Source organism: Thermobia domestica, chromosome 7, assembly GCF_964235325.1.
Source record: "Thermobia domestica chromosome 7, izTheDome1.hap1.1, whole genome shotgun sequence".
NCBI lineage: Eukaryota > Metazoa > Arthropoda > Insecta > Zygentoma > Lepismatidae > Thermobia > Thermobia domestica.
In genome coordinates, this window is record NC_137460.1 from 99,554,128 (window position 1) to 99,568,468 (window position 14,341).

Consider the following 14,341-nt stretch of genomic DNA (forward strand, 5'->3'; position numbering starts at 1 on the left):
TATCATGCAACAAATTTCAGTGGTTTTGGTACACTATTATCGTGGTTATTACATTGAAATTGAGTTATTCCGAGTAGAGTTTCATGGTCTCTTGACGTTTGCTGTTTGTTTATCAGTACAATCTTCTTATGATTTGTCACAACGCCGATTGGAAAGAATTTTATTCCTTTTGCTTATGAGTATTATAACTTGTCCAAATTTTCTGTTTATTCTGGTAGGAGAAGAGTTTTTCACGTGTAAGAAATGAACTGATGTTTGTAAATGGGAGTCTGTCTGTAGATGGAAGAAATTTCTTTGTCACTGCAGGAGTTCATAAGTTTTTGTGGCACAGAGAGATTCTGTATCCGGATGGAGGTTTGGATTTTAGATAACTGTTGTCCACTAATAAAAAGTGATGGATCGCAAAAAAATCGATTTCTGTATCGTCCCTCTGAATCAGCCCTGTATGGGGCCGACAGGCTGTGATCTGGACCCTTTGGTATCGCCAGATACTAGGACTGTGGGGGCCTTACTCTAGGCATCACACTGGAAAAGCAGTGAATAGAGACCTGAAATCAAAGAGACTATTAGACTACATTATCATTAATGTTTGATATAATAACCTTGGTTTGTGCGGAGTACTTGTTTATATGGAATGATCAAACGTATCTTCCTTGGGAGGATAGGTGTAATTTTTCATCATTAATACATAGCATAGGTATTACTTAGGGTGTGAGTCGGGGATTAGGACATGAGAGCATGAATCAGAATATGTTGACTTAATGAAGGAATGTTGTTTTTAAATGGGCTGACCACGCATCAGTTTAGGAAAGGTATAGTGATTGTTGGAACCTGTGAAGGTTACCAATAATGAAGCTATCTGAAAGTGAGAGTCGAACGGGGAAAACGTTTTTATCCAGATGTCCTGAGTGTGCTGTCCACACATCGTCAGAGTCTAGGTATAGATATATCAGAATGAAGTTAAGAATCAATTTTGTAACACGAACAAATGAAACATGGAATCTGGAAATATGTGTAGGTGCGCTGGCCACACATCACTATTAGGATCCCTCTTGTGTTTCGAGCTGTGTCTGTGTGTGAAGATAAAGATAAAAATCACGGTAGGACAAGTTTTTTACAAGATGATTTATTTACTTAATGTGGTCTGTTTCTTCGTGAGTGGAACAATAATCATGGAGGAAAGTAGATTGTCAAATGTAAATTTTCATATGCTAGAATGATTAGTGGGTGATGAGTCATATGGTGAATAAATCCAAGGTAATTTAGAAGATGGGCAATACCTTGTATGTTATTAAAATGTCGGGACATAATTGTCTTATTAACATACATTTGCCGTATATTTGTTTTCAGAAGCGGTCAGGTTGAGGAGTAGAGTGTTAAAAGCAAGTTTGAGTTGAGTCCGCTTGGCGGAAGTTAGCTAATTATACAGCTTGGTGTAATGATATGTGGTTTGTAAATTATCAGCTCAGCTTAACAATGTTCGGGGGTGAGGGAAGTAAAGGAGGTTTAGCAACGCAACTGAGAGAGAATATCTCGTATACTGTTAAAGACGCCCTTCTACTCTACCAGTTCGCCAAGCACTTCAGACCAAGGACATAATAACATTGTCAGGTAAGTATATTTGTATTTATTTCTAAAATAGATAATGAGTGTGGTCGGTCTTTTGGACTGCAATGCATGAGTGTAGAAATTGTGTTGTATACGGTATTTTACACCTTGAGATGTTAACATTATCAAGGTTTTTTCTAAAATTTAATTTTAACAAAGACAAAACTTAACGTGTTGATGAGATGCTTCCAAGTAACTTAGTGAACCATAGGATTATCAAGCAGATCTTAGATTCATCAAGATTTAATTAAATTTCTTTATACCTTTGTAATTATGTCAGTTAGGGGGTAGTTCCAAGGTATCTTCAATATTTTTGACAATTAATTTAAACTAAAAATTAAAATATCTCAGGAAAGGTGGTATAAATTTGAAACATGTAATATTTCATAATTAAAATTCAATTCTAGCTTTTACGTCTGATTACAACTTGTGTACGTATAGTGTTCAAGATAAGACATATCACACAAGAGGGCATAACAAGCATTTGAGCAATTCTCAATTAATGTGCATATTTTTTAAAATTGTATGCCGATATCCTCTTCTTTTTTAAGTGTCTCACTAGATCCTTGATGATATGTTATCTCAATTGCTATTAATTTCTTGTATTAATATTATAGGATTTTTTTTAGCTTGGTGCAACACTGTAAAGTTAATTAGTGGCCAATTAGGCCTTCAGAAGAGGAAGCAGTCTTGTCTTGTGCACATTATAATTTGTTCATGATACATGCATACTTTTGTAGCTAGCTTAGTAAGAATAACAAAGAAAAAGTGTTAAATTTCTTTTAGAAATAAATTAATAATTAAATGATTAAAATTAATAAATTTTAACAAAACATAAAAAGGAAAATGAATACTCAGTTATCTCCAATGCAAGACGTGCAGGTTCATTCACTTCTCTCACCTGGGCAGGCGCCTGCTGAAAGGCTTCTAGAATGAAAGTTCTGGAACGAAAAATTCTCACACACAAAAGAGTATTATAGATTGAACGCGGCGACTCGAGTGTGTCTGTGGTGTCGCGAGGTTCTAGTTCCGAGTGTGTTTGCGTATTTATTTCGAAATGAGTTGTAACCGAGAGTTTCGTGTGATGGAAACATTAGTACTATTTTCTACCACTCATTCATTAATTTTCTTATATTCGTTTCCTGTCTTAGATTTTATTTAGATTTTTTTAATAATCGTCCATCAATAACCGTTCGTTGTAATATACCGGAGCTGACCACTTAGATATGTTTAAGTTTGTGAATTTAGAGGTAATTATCAGTCGGCGTGTTATGATAATGTAATATCGGTAAAGTAATTTCGACTTAAAGAACTTGTTAGTTGAAAATTACTGGATTTTAATTAGTAGTTGCAATTATCTTATTTCTACACTATGCTAATTATTAGGTATAATAACAAACGAGTTTAAATAAGTACTTAACTTTGTGGTTCATGTTTTTTCAGCTTGTTGGGGTATACTTATCATCTTTGCTCGAAGAACGTGAAGGAAAGAAAAGGGGAGACTTAGGTTTCCAAAGACAATGTGGGGAGGTTCCCCTGTTACCAGAAGAATTTCTTGCAGGAGAATAAAAAAGGGAAAAGGGGTAAGTACTATCTCCCTGGGTTTTAGTGTATTATACTAGAAGCATGCATTTTCAATAACTTCACTTCAAGTTACCAATTCGTTTAGCTATTGGGTGTTGACATGGTTCAGTGCTGAACGCTAGTGTGCAACGAAATCGAGGTTCGTATTAAGGGAGTGTGCCATACCGATTGCTATTATCACTGAATTAAGTGAAAGCCACAACGAAAGATAGTGTCCGAAGTTGCAGTTTAACAGTGATTACAAGGAGTGCGTTTTGCATTACCGATAGTTGAAGTCGAGGCTTCAGATAGTGTACTACTTTGTGTGACTCCGATAGCTATGAATTTAGTAAGTGTTTCCCTAAGGAAAAACAAAAACGGTGTTTATTATAGTTTATAGCGTGTCACGCATACAGAAAGTACGTCCGTCGAGTTTCGATCTCAGCCTTATCTGTTTCTTTTCCAAGTTGGAAGCGATTGTATAAATGCCAATCATTACCGGAAAGTGAGATCATTTTGACAACGATATTCCGGGTCTCTAACTCGTGACCCCTTGTGTAGATAGTGACGATATGTGGTAAACTAGATTTCTATTGAAGGTATTTGATTTTAACCTACTTACACGTAACCAATTCGATTATAAACTTGAGCTCGTGCGGAACAATAATTCAGATATAGGATAAAAGAAGGAATTCAACGGTGGTCGAATCAGAGGTTGTTAAGAATTAATTTCTCAACAGAGACTACGGTGTATCCCAATCGTGATAATTAGTCGGGCAACATGATTGTTATTATTCGTTTCATTGTAGTTTAATCCCCCATCCTTAATTATTTATATATTTTCTCGTTGTAAATGTTGGTGTATTCTTCCATGTGAAGTTACGCGCAACTATCATGAGTCCCTGATTGCACTCTCGGAACCTGATAAAAGGTGATTTGCTTTAGTTTTATCACTGAATGAGAGGCGGGTTTTTAGGAACTATCCACAAATATTTTAAGAAATTTCATTGAACAAATGATATTCGGTTAAATTTTAAGTTTGAAAGAGCACTACTTTTGTTTGTTTGTTTTGACAATTTATTTCACTTAAAATTATAATTACCGTCAAGTTCTTAAATTTTTATTCTAAAGTTCGTATGTCACTCTTCCGGATTATCTGGCTTTGACTTACCGTGTGTCAACGGTGCTGTGCGCTGTTGTGATGTGATGTTACCCACCTATCAAACAGGGCCGCTTATGAAGGGGGGCACCCAGTGTGAAAGTCTCATGACTTATAGTTTATTTAAGTCTTTAGTTTCGTTTAATCATAAGTTTTATTCTGAGTAGAATTAAGTTTGTTTATACTGGATTTATTAGAAACGAGTTGACAGAGCTCGAGTGTAATGTGTATTATGTAATTTGTGATGGACTCTAGTATTTGATTATTGAACCCAATTACAAAATGATATACACGTAATGATTCTCTTCCAGTGTTTTCTTAATGTGCAAGTGATAGCGTGATTTAATACCACCCTGCTTTGTATTATCGGCGTTGTGTGCGTTTTAATCAAACCAAGCTAAACTTTTAACTTGTATCAAGGCAGCTACACAGGGATGATGGAACAACACGAGTATAGTGGTGTAGTGGTAAGACAACATTTAGGAAGTCACTATAGCCCACAATGATGTTATTTATGTAACCGTTACTTCACATAACATGTCGATAAGTAAGATAATCAAGTTAGTTACAATAATTGAACTAGTAGCGGGTTCGAGCCCATTACCCAATGCGGGGAGGACATAAAAAAATGGGGGCCTCAATCTACACCCAATGTTCTTACTTAATACATATGGTAGCCTTAACACTAAGTATACTAACATTTATGGTTTTAATAGCAATAGATCAGCTAACATGTTTAACTATTTATCACCCTTGATAAAGTGTTAAAATATGTGGTGTATGTACTATTTAACTAGAATGTTAGCAATGAGATCAAGAAGTCGTCACACTTAAGTTCAGCGTGCCACAATGAACAAGAGATTGTGATAGAGTATGATACTACCAATTGGTATGATAAATATCATTAATCTCCTTATAACTGAAAACATTAGGCTAGAATGAGCATCAGCTTTAATGAGCATAACTGTTAATACTTGATCATAATTCGACATGGGTTGAACATAACTAAAGGCAGCGTAATCTTACTAACTAGAGGTAGCGAAGTATAGTACACAGGTAGCTATTTACATTCTTTAAAAAATGTCCGATACATATATAATTGTAAATGCATTATGTACAATATGCGCAGTATGCTAGTATATTGCCGCCTTTTTTCTTCCATAATATCTTAGAAATTTTACAGCAGCATAAGTTCACTTGTGTTCGCCCAGAAGGGTCGCAGGAAAGTTGCACGTAGATATATATGGTGTTCACAGCAGGAGAAGGAGAAGCATGACAGAGACTAAGGTGTATGTCTTCATATCTGTTTTTTTTTTGTTTTTTTTTTGTTTTTTTTTTTTGTTTTTTTTACTTTTTATTTTTTAAACTTAATACGCTTCCCGATTGGACTACGCGGAAAGAAAAAAAATAATAAAATAATAATCGCAAAATGGGCTCAAAAGAAAAACAAACGGGGCAAGTCATTGGTGGAGTACACAAAGGCAGATGAGTGTTGTAGCACTCGAAAGGGGAGAGCAGACGAAAGCTCATAAAAAGCTAGAGTAATATGAGCGCCTCTGGCAAACTGAAAGTAGCATCAACACAAAAAAGAATAAGGCTGTAGGAGAGAGAGAGAGGGAGAAGGAAGGGGGAGGAGGCTGGCCGTACCTAGGGAGTACCAGTTGGGTACGACAACCACGATATGGACAATAGCCCTGGACGCTTCGTCCGTGTTTAGTGGTAGCTCTGGTCCATTCATGTGAAGTGTCTGATTTATTCGCCTCAGAAGCGGCCGCAAGGACGCACTATCTCAATCGTATAGCATGCGTACTGACCAGTAGTGGGACTGCATAACGGGTGGGGACTGCAATGGCGCACCCCGAAATTACACCTGTCACCAAACAATGGGGTCATACCCATCTGGTGTGAAAATGGACCCGGGTGCGAGACTGGGAAGACTACACCCCAGAGGCCCCCGAGTCCGGATCCCAATTACTGTTATTAGGGGAAGTCAAATTCCAATTAATGTACGAGGTGTACATATGTTCTAGCGTGTTGTGGCTACAATGCGTTTGGTCGATTCCATGATGTGCCACCACCGGGCAGGTAAAGTCAATCCCGAACTCCGGATACGCGAGCCAATGATGCCAGGGGTTGGGCCATACCACTGCCAGGTCCATAAACAGTCGCTTAGGAAGTTTGACCTGTAGCAACTCGGTGGCGGCCTTACCGTAAGTAAAAATGACCGTCCCATAAGGGACATGAGTCATTAGCCTCCCCAGTACATCCTTTAAGAGGTGATGGCCAGCATTAAAGGCGGTGTTAGTGGAAGCTTCGTGTATTGCTATACGTAGCTGGTTAGCATAGGAAAGGTCAGCTGTGGAGGAAAAAGGAGTAGCTAGAAGGTAATTATCGAAATCATGCACGACAGGTCGGTCCATTGGGGATTCATTAGTAACAAGGAAAGATAATTCATAGTGGATAAAGAGATTGGGGTCCAAAGTGACCCCAGCAATGGAGGGAAAATAAGCGGAAGCGGCCGAATTAACATTACCGAGCGATAGATGTTGCTCTTCCTGGTTACCTCGTGCCAAAACCATGATAAACGCAAGCTTCAAGATGATATCCTGGAAAGGAATAACGGGCATAGTTAAAGGAGCCTATGTAATTGTCTGGCGGAGAGAACCAAGCCTTTTTAAAAAAGATACGGGTAGACAACCCAGGGCAAATGCAAAGCGAAACGTAAACATTAACATGTGTATCTAGGTAGGAGTAAGTTTGTAGGTGAGCAAAAAAATACTGAATCTCTTTTATGTTCCAGGTCAAAACATTCCTAGACACGAAGAGGGAGAGCGGCGGGTTTCTTGAAGAGAAAGAAATAAAGTAATCAGGCGTCGGCAACGAATGGATCCCTGTAATGTGAATGAGGAGTTTGCAGCTGCAACGAAGTATACATAAAGCCTAACTTGAGTATACGCGGTAATACAGAGATTGACAGATGTATGTATAAATGTTCGGGATGACTAATAGTAATTTCTCTTTCAGCTATGCCAACACTTGTTTTACTTATATGTTCTCCGTGTTTGTCAGCAAATTGGGAGTCCTATAGGAGAAGAAGAAGGGTAACTCAGTCGTGGCCGGCCACATTCACACAAAGAACAAAAAAAAAATATTCATCCCAATATGTTGGCGAAACGTTCATTTAGGTATCACCTCGACGTAATTTTTCCTGTGACGCGTCTAACATACTTGGTATGGTGGGCCCTAATTCTAAAAGTGACTTGTTTGATCCCCGGATCAGTCTTAGCGCTGCCGAACTAAGATAAGTGCCTATCACACATGGCCTACTAGTGCCTCTTACGGCCTGCGGGGAGAGGGGAATGGATCCCAGGAAGTAAGAGGAGAATCAACTTTTTGTTTCTGATTCTCGAAGAGTATAATATACAGTTTTTTATTTCACATTTTTACTGTTTGTAAGAAATGCTTTCGTTGATTTTTAAAAAATCTTAGGGAGATCCAGTGTTCATACGTGAGATAAAGTGAGACTAACATTATGAGAAGGTGACAGGAGTTGACCCTAGTGACCCATCCCTCTGTTGCTAGGGTGGAGTTCAAATTATCCTGAGGGAGGGGATCTCGAGTCATGGTAATATGTATGTATACCTTTAGTCACTATGTATAGCTCTGTATGCACGTGTTCCGGTGTGCCAGAGGTCATGTTTAAATACCACCATTTAATGGTCTATGCGATTTATGAGATATTCAACTCACTCAATAAATAACATATATAAGATTTTACTTTTTTTTGATATAGCAAAAGTCCGTCTAAATTGAGGCGACTAGACCTCATGGTCAACTTATACGAGATACTTAACATTCCTCGTCCTCACTATCGCTAGAAACTTCCAGCACACGTGAGTTGTCTCGGAGGAAATACTTCTTTAACCTTTCGATGCTTACAATCTGAGCGTGGTTAGGGTTTGATACTAATTCGATTTTACAGGCATTTGTGGGAGAAATACTTCTTAGGTAATACGGCCCCATAAACTTTGGTGTCAATTTAGGAGAAATATCCATCTTTGATAGATAATCTCTACATAAAACTAAGTTACCAACCTTTAGTTTTATAGGTTGTCTAATGCGGTCAACCCGTAATTTAGTATGCTGCTGGACTTGTGTCATGGCCTGCTGGGCTAATTTACGGATTAACTTTAGTTGTTTCTGATCCTCCTGTATTTTTGTAAATTGATACTGGGTGTCCAACTGAGTGGGAAATCTTGCCTTTTGACCAAAGACAATCTCGTTTGGGGAGTATTTTCTAATAGAGGAGGTTCATACATTATAAGTATATGCACACAATCGGACATATTCCGCACACTTGGTAGGCTGCTTAGCGGTATATTTAGTTAGACAGAGTTAAATTGCAATGACAGAGTTAAATTGCTCACATAGCCCGTTGGTTGACGGTTTGAATACTGCAGTTCGAACATGTTTCATGTCAAATAAGTCATTTAGTTCGGCCATTATTGCTGCTAGAGAATTAGTTCCCCTGTCTATGAATATCTCCTTTGGGGGGCCAAAACGCGTGATTAACTCGTCCAACATGGGTCTAGCCACTGTAGGAGCTTTCACGTTTTGTAGCGGTACTAATATTGCGAAATGGCTAAGATATTCTATCATAAGAAGAATGTAACTGTAGCCTACACTACTATGTAGCGGGCCAAAAATATCCAAACTCCAACGGGAGAATAGTTCGTCTTTTACAGGTAAGGGGTGAAGAATTCCGTGTTTCTTTTCTCGACGGATGTTCACTCTTGGACATTCGTCACAAGAGCGAACATATTCCTTAACTATTTTCTAGTAACTTAACTAGTATCATTTCTAGTCGGGATAGGGCAGGACGCGGCGAGCGGCGTTAGGTCGTAGGCACTCGCCGAAGCGTCAGGATTTTGCGGGCTAGCGGTCTTTGGTTCGAGATATTTGGGCTGACTCCAGATATCCATATATCTCGGTAATGGGTTATTTTTCCAACGGCCAAATTGAGGAGGAAAATGCCAGTTTACTTTCACTTTATTACATTCAATACAATAATAATTATTTCACCATTACAAAATAAAACGGTGCTTGCCCGTGGGTGTCTTAGGACAACGGGATTGCCCTAAATCTAATAGCTATTCTTTTATTTTCTGCGCAAAACTTATTTTTGTTGAATAAACTCTGATTTTCTAGTCTTTGGCCTCTTCAACCATGGCAGTGTGTAATCAACTAATTTCCTCCGATATAAAAACAATTTAATCACTGACAGCTATTTCCCTCGGAAATGCTACGTCAATTTAAGATAATAAGAAACATATTATTTCAATGTCTTACTTTTCTTATAAACTTCCTCTGAACCTGAATACTCAACTTCCCTTTCTTTATAAATTTGCTTTACTTTTTACAACGGTAAACGGAAAGTGACTAGATAGCTATTTATTTTAAAGAAAATAGTTATTTATTCACTTATGATGATTTTACTTTTACTTTATTTTTTGTTTTAATTTCTTAATGCACACAGGGGACTATGAACATTCAACCATTGGATCATGTACCTGCAGATATTTTTCTTTTTGGTTTGTTGCAGTTGCATAAATAGGAGTTTTAGGCAGTTATTCCCAAGCAGCCATCGGACGTGCACCTCTATTTTAGGGGGGCCCTGCCGAACCAAGGGGATAAGATACCTGTGACTCCCAAGCTTGCATAGGAAAGGATTTTAAACACTTATCGCCGGACAGACCATCGAACTTTATTCCCTGTGGGCGGTTCTGCTGTACAGAGATAAACTGCCTGTGATCCTCCCCAAGTAAACGATAGGGATTTTAGCCACTAATCGCCGGACAAACGTGTCGAACTTTCATCCCGTGAAACGGGCGGTTCTGTTGTCCACAGATAAACTGACTGTGATCCCCCAAAGCTAGAAGAAGCATAAGCAGATTTAGGGTTTTGCAAGTACATGAGACAAAAGCTGGATTCTATCTTAACACTCGCGTCCCGATTTTACACTTCTATCACTACACAAGAAAACGTCGTGAGGTAGACTGAGTCTTGCTCTGCGGAACCTAGCAACTATTCCGCTGACTTATAACAACATAAAGCGAGAGAAGTTGAGAATAGAAAATTTTCGTCGCCACTTCACTCCTTATGAAACGCACTACTTAGTGCAGAACTATTATACTTGTATATCAGAGTCATAAGGTGAAACCGCCCAGGCCAAGTACGCAACTGAACTTTAATGGCTTTACATAGTACAGACACACCACTTGAAGTCAAAAGAAAAACTTCGCGGAAACTTTACACTTTTATGTATTAATAAAAATTTACTCGCGATTTGCCCTAAAGCACAACTGAGATTTCTGGTTCAACAATGAAGTGAGCGAGCACCAGGGACTTGTTCAAGGATTCAAGAACACAGTTCGTTACCCGGCAAACACCGAACACCGTAAAACTGTTATGTGTCTTTGAGATTGTCGTTATGTTTTGTATACACTTTCTTTCGTGAAATCGTATTTGAGATCACTTCTCTACTCTCCACCCAGTTAGTCAAAGTTGGTACTGAGTCCAACTCCCTTCAAGCCTCAGTAGCAGGACGTCTTAGGCGTTACTGGTTCGAAGATGATGAGAAAATGCACTAAAAGTCTCAATAATGGGGGGGGGGAGATTTGTATTTCAGAGGTAGAGCTCGTACTGGAAATCGAAACCCAGGTAACTCATGAAGACTGTGAACTGAATCCAGATAGAGAGGGATAGCATGACTAAATTAAAGAGACCATTTCCATTGTTAATTTTGTTTACAAGAATAAAATAAACATAAAAATGAAAATACAAAGAATTTTACAAATCAGATATTTGAAAATATAACCTTCAAGTATTACTACATGACATGTATGGGCACAACCCCTACATTACAAAACGCTAAGCGGCGATTTATTGAAAATAGTAATTTTGATGATTCGTACTTGCAACTTGCATTGACCAAAAGGGGAAGTGGTAATTTCCGAAGTGGAAAGTTGGTCTCATTTTTAAGTCGTAACTTAACGTCAATTTCTAACAAGTCTGAAGTGTTCGTCCCATATCGGTGGACTTTGAAAAATAATCAAATACCTGATCTTATAATGAGCGTCCGGAGCGAAGAATCCAAGTGCACTTCATAAACACCGGAAATAATCAACCTGAGCTCAGCGAAGGGCCTCGCTTATATAGCGACTTCGTTCCACGCATTTCTGCTAGTTTTGATGTAGCTCGAGAGCTAACGTCACGAGCCTTGACGAGCTTGGAGAAGCTTGTTCACGCGCATGCCCAATAGTGGCCAAAACTTCTAGTTTTTCTATGATTTTCCCCATCACGCCGGGGCGGAAGTATCTATTTTACATTTACTAATAGATCTTTATTTCACGTTTAGCTCCAAATACATAATGTTTTATGTACTTATCGCTTGTATGATGTTTAATAAATTTAGAGCGCGACCCAGCACTGTGATTTGGGTAAATCAAAGCCAGGGTCATACCACTATTACATGCGTGTGGGTTGGTGTCAATGAGGCATCAGATTGCTAATACAGTCAAAGCCTCACTTGACTCCGTTCTCTCTTTCTCTGCGATACACACAATTTGAAAAGCGTGGGCGTCTCACCCCATAATTTGTTTCCGGCTTAGGACTTCGACGCTTAATTGTGTAACAATATATATATATATATATATATATATATATATATATATATATATATATATATATATATATATATATTTCATTTTATCTCATTATTATATTTATTTAACAATTAATTTCATTTTAATTCTATAAAATTATCGACGAAGAGGACTAATTTAAATAAAATATGATCAACTTATGAATTATTTATTTCTTAAAATACAATCTTCAAATCGATATTATGGGAGCTCATTGACATATAAACTCCCTATTTTTTTGAATTCCTGACAGCTATGAATCTATTGCGAAATCCATTTCGGGTAAAGGTAGAACTGTTATTGGCTTGGTTTCGAAAAGAATTTTATTACCATTGAATCTACTATCATTTCTTGCATTACGAACACTTTCTGCTCTCACATTGATGCTTCGTACCGGTACATAGTACATAATTAACTTGATTACAATTATGACGTGCTTGATTTCGATTATTATTAGCCTTTAACGTAAGTTGACTTTCAAACTTTTGGTCTATCATAATAAGATGATTAAAATTAACGCATTGCGCAGAAATTAGCATTTTTTGTAACTTGAAAGATAACAAGATTCGTATTGAGTCTGTTACTCTTTATTCCGATTGTACGGATTTTAATTCGTTGTACACAGATATCACAAAATCAGTGAGATTTTTGTCTACTTTCGGATTAAAATGCCTATTCCTAACTAGGGCGTCCCTATTGGCCAGCATGAAGTCATTCTCAAAATTAGTTTGCAAGGCATTCTTAAGATCCAAATAATTACGTAAATTATTTTTTATTGCTTTGAACCACACATAGCATTAGGGTAGTAAAGCGTGAGCCAATATTTTCAGGAATCTAGACTGATCAATTCCCATTAAATCACATACATCTTTGAATTTTTCAAAGAAAATACTAGTCGGAATAATGTCTGTTTTCCCACTAAATTTCGTCAAGGGCCTAATCTCACTAAATCTAAAATGACTAACCTTACGAGTGTGCTTACAACGATTGGGGTTTGCATGCATATTTCTATTACGGTGATCCGTATCATTTCTTCTTAAATTTATCAAAATGCTACAGCTTCGCTGTCATCCTTTCTTGAATATCCTTCGTAAGAATCCCTAACATCTGCTGTTACTCTAACTTCATGTGGAACATGATCAATGTTAAGAGCCTGAGCTCGATCATCATTTGCCGTATAAAATTTATCCTTGATAGCATTAACTTCTTCCTGCAATTCCCTTATCTGACTGGTATCTTCATTCACCTGTGATTCAACCACACCTACTGCACGTTGTACAGTTGTGAATCTGGTGTTCATTTGCTGCGTAATCTGATCTAATTTATTATCCATCTGCTGAATCATAACCTGTTTTGTGATTCGAACCTAGTTGTTCAAACCTAGTATTTTTTTTTCTGAAACCTGTGTTCAAATTAGTATCGATTTGTCGAAGTTGAGTATCTATTTGCTGAAATTGGGTATACATTTGTTCAAATTAATATCCATTTGTCGAAATTGGGTATCCATTTGCTGCGATAAGAATTGACCTGTTTTATAATGTCACTTACGTTTGTTGATGAGTTCGAACCTGGTAGCTCTACATCCCCACTTTCTTCTTTCACATTTTCACTTCCAGAAACATTCATTTTGATGTTTCTATATATCGCTTTTCCGCTTCTTAGTAAAGTAAATTTCGTGTTGAAAGTTATGTTGAGACAGCTTTACTTAACTTCAAACAAATCTCAAAACTTCCCGTGTTTTCGGCACCATTTATAATAAAATAAACAAATATTTTTTCTTATATTTTAGCGCACAGTCCGTGTAATTCTTAAAATATATCAACGTGCTCAAATCACATAAATTCAGACATGACAACTTATATCACTAATATCTTTTTTATTATCAAGGATCCATTAATATTATTTTGTTTTTTCGGGTGTCATAGTAACGTTTTAAACAAGCAAATATATGAGGTTGAAAACATCTATAAAACCAACATATATTTTTAACTATTAAGATTAAATCTTATCCTTTCTTTCTATTTAGAATAAAGAACATATTTTTTTTTTCTTATTCCTTTTCTTCTACACGACAGATCGTGTACTTTTATGCACTGTTATCCCAAAATCAAAATACAAAAACGGAAGTAATCTAACGCAATCTAACGCAATGATACACAATATAGTTGTACTATTATCCTTCATATTTTTCATAAATGAGATAAATATGCTGAGTTGAAAGACGTGCTTTCCCACCTTAACCCATATTATTTCAGAGATGTACAATTTGATTTATTTCTGGGTTCTACTGTGGTCTCTTCAATAAAGA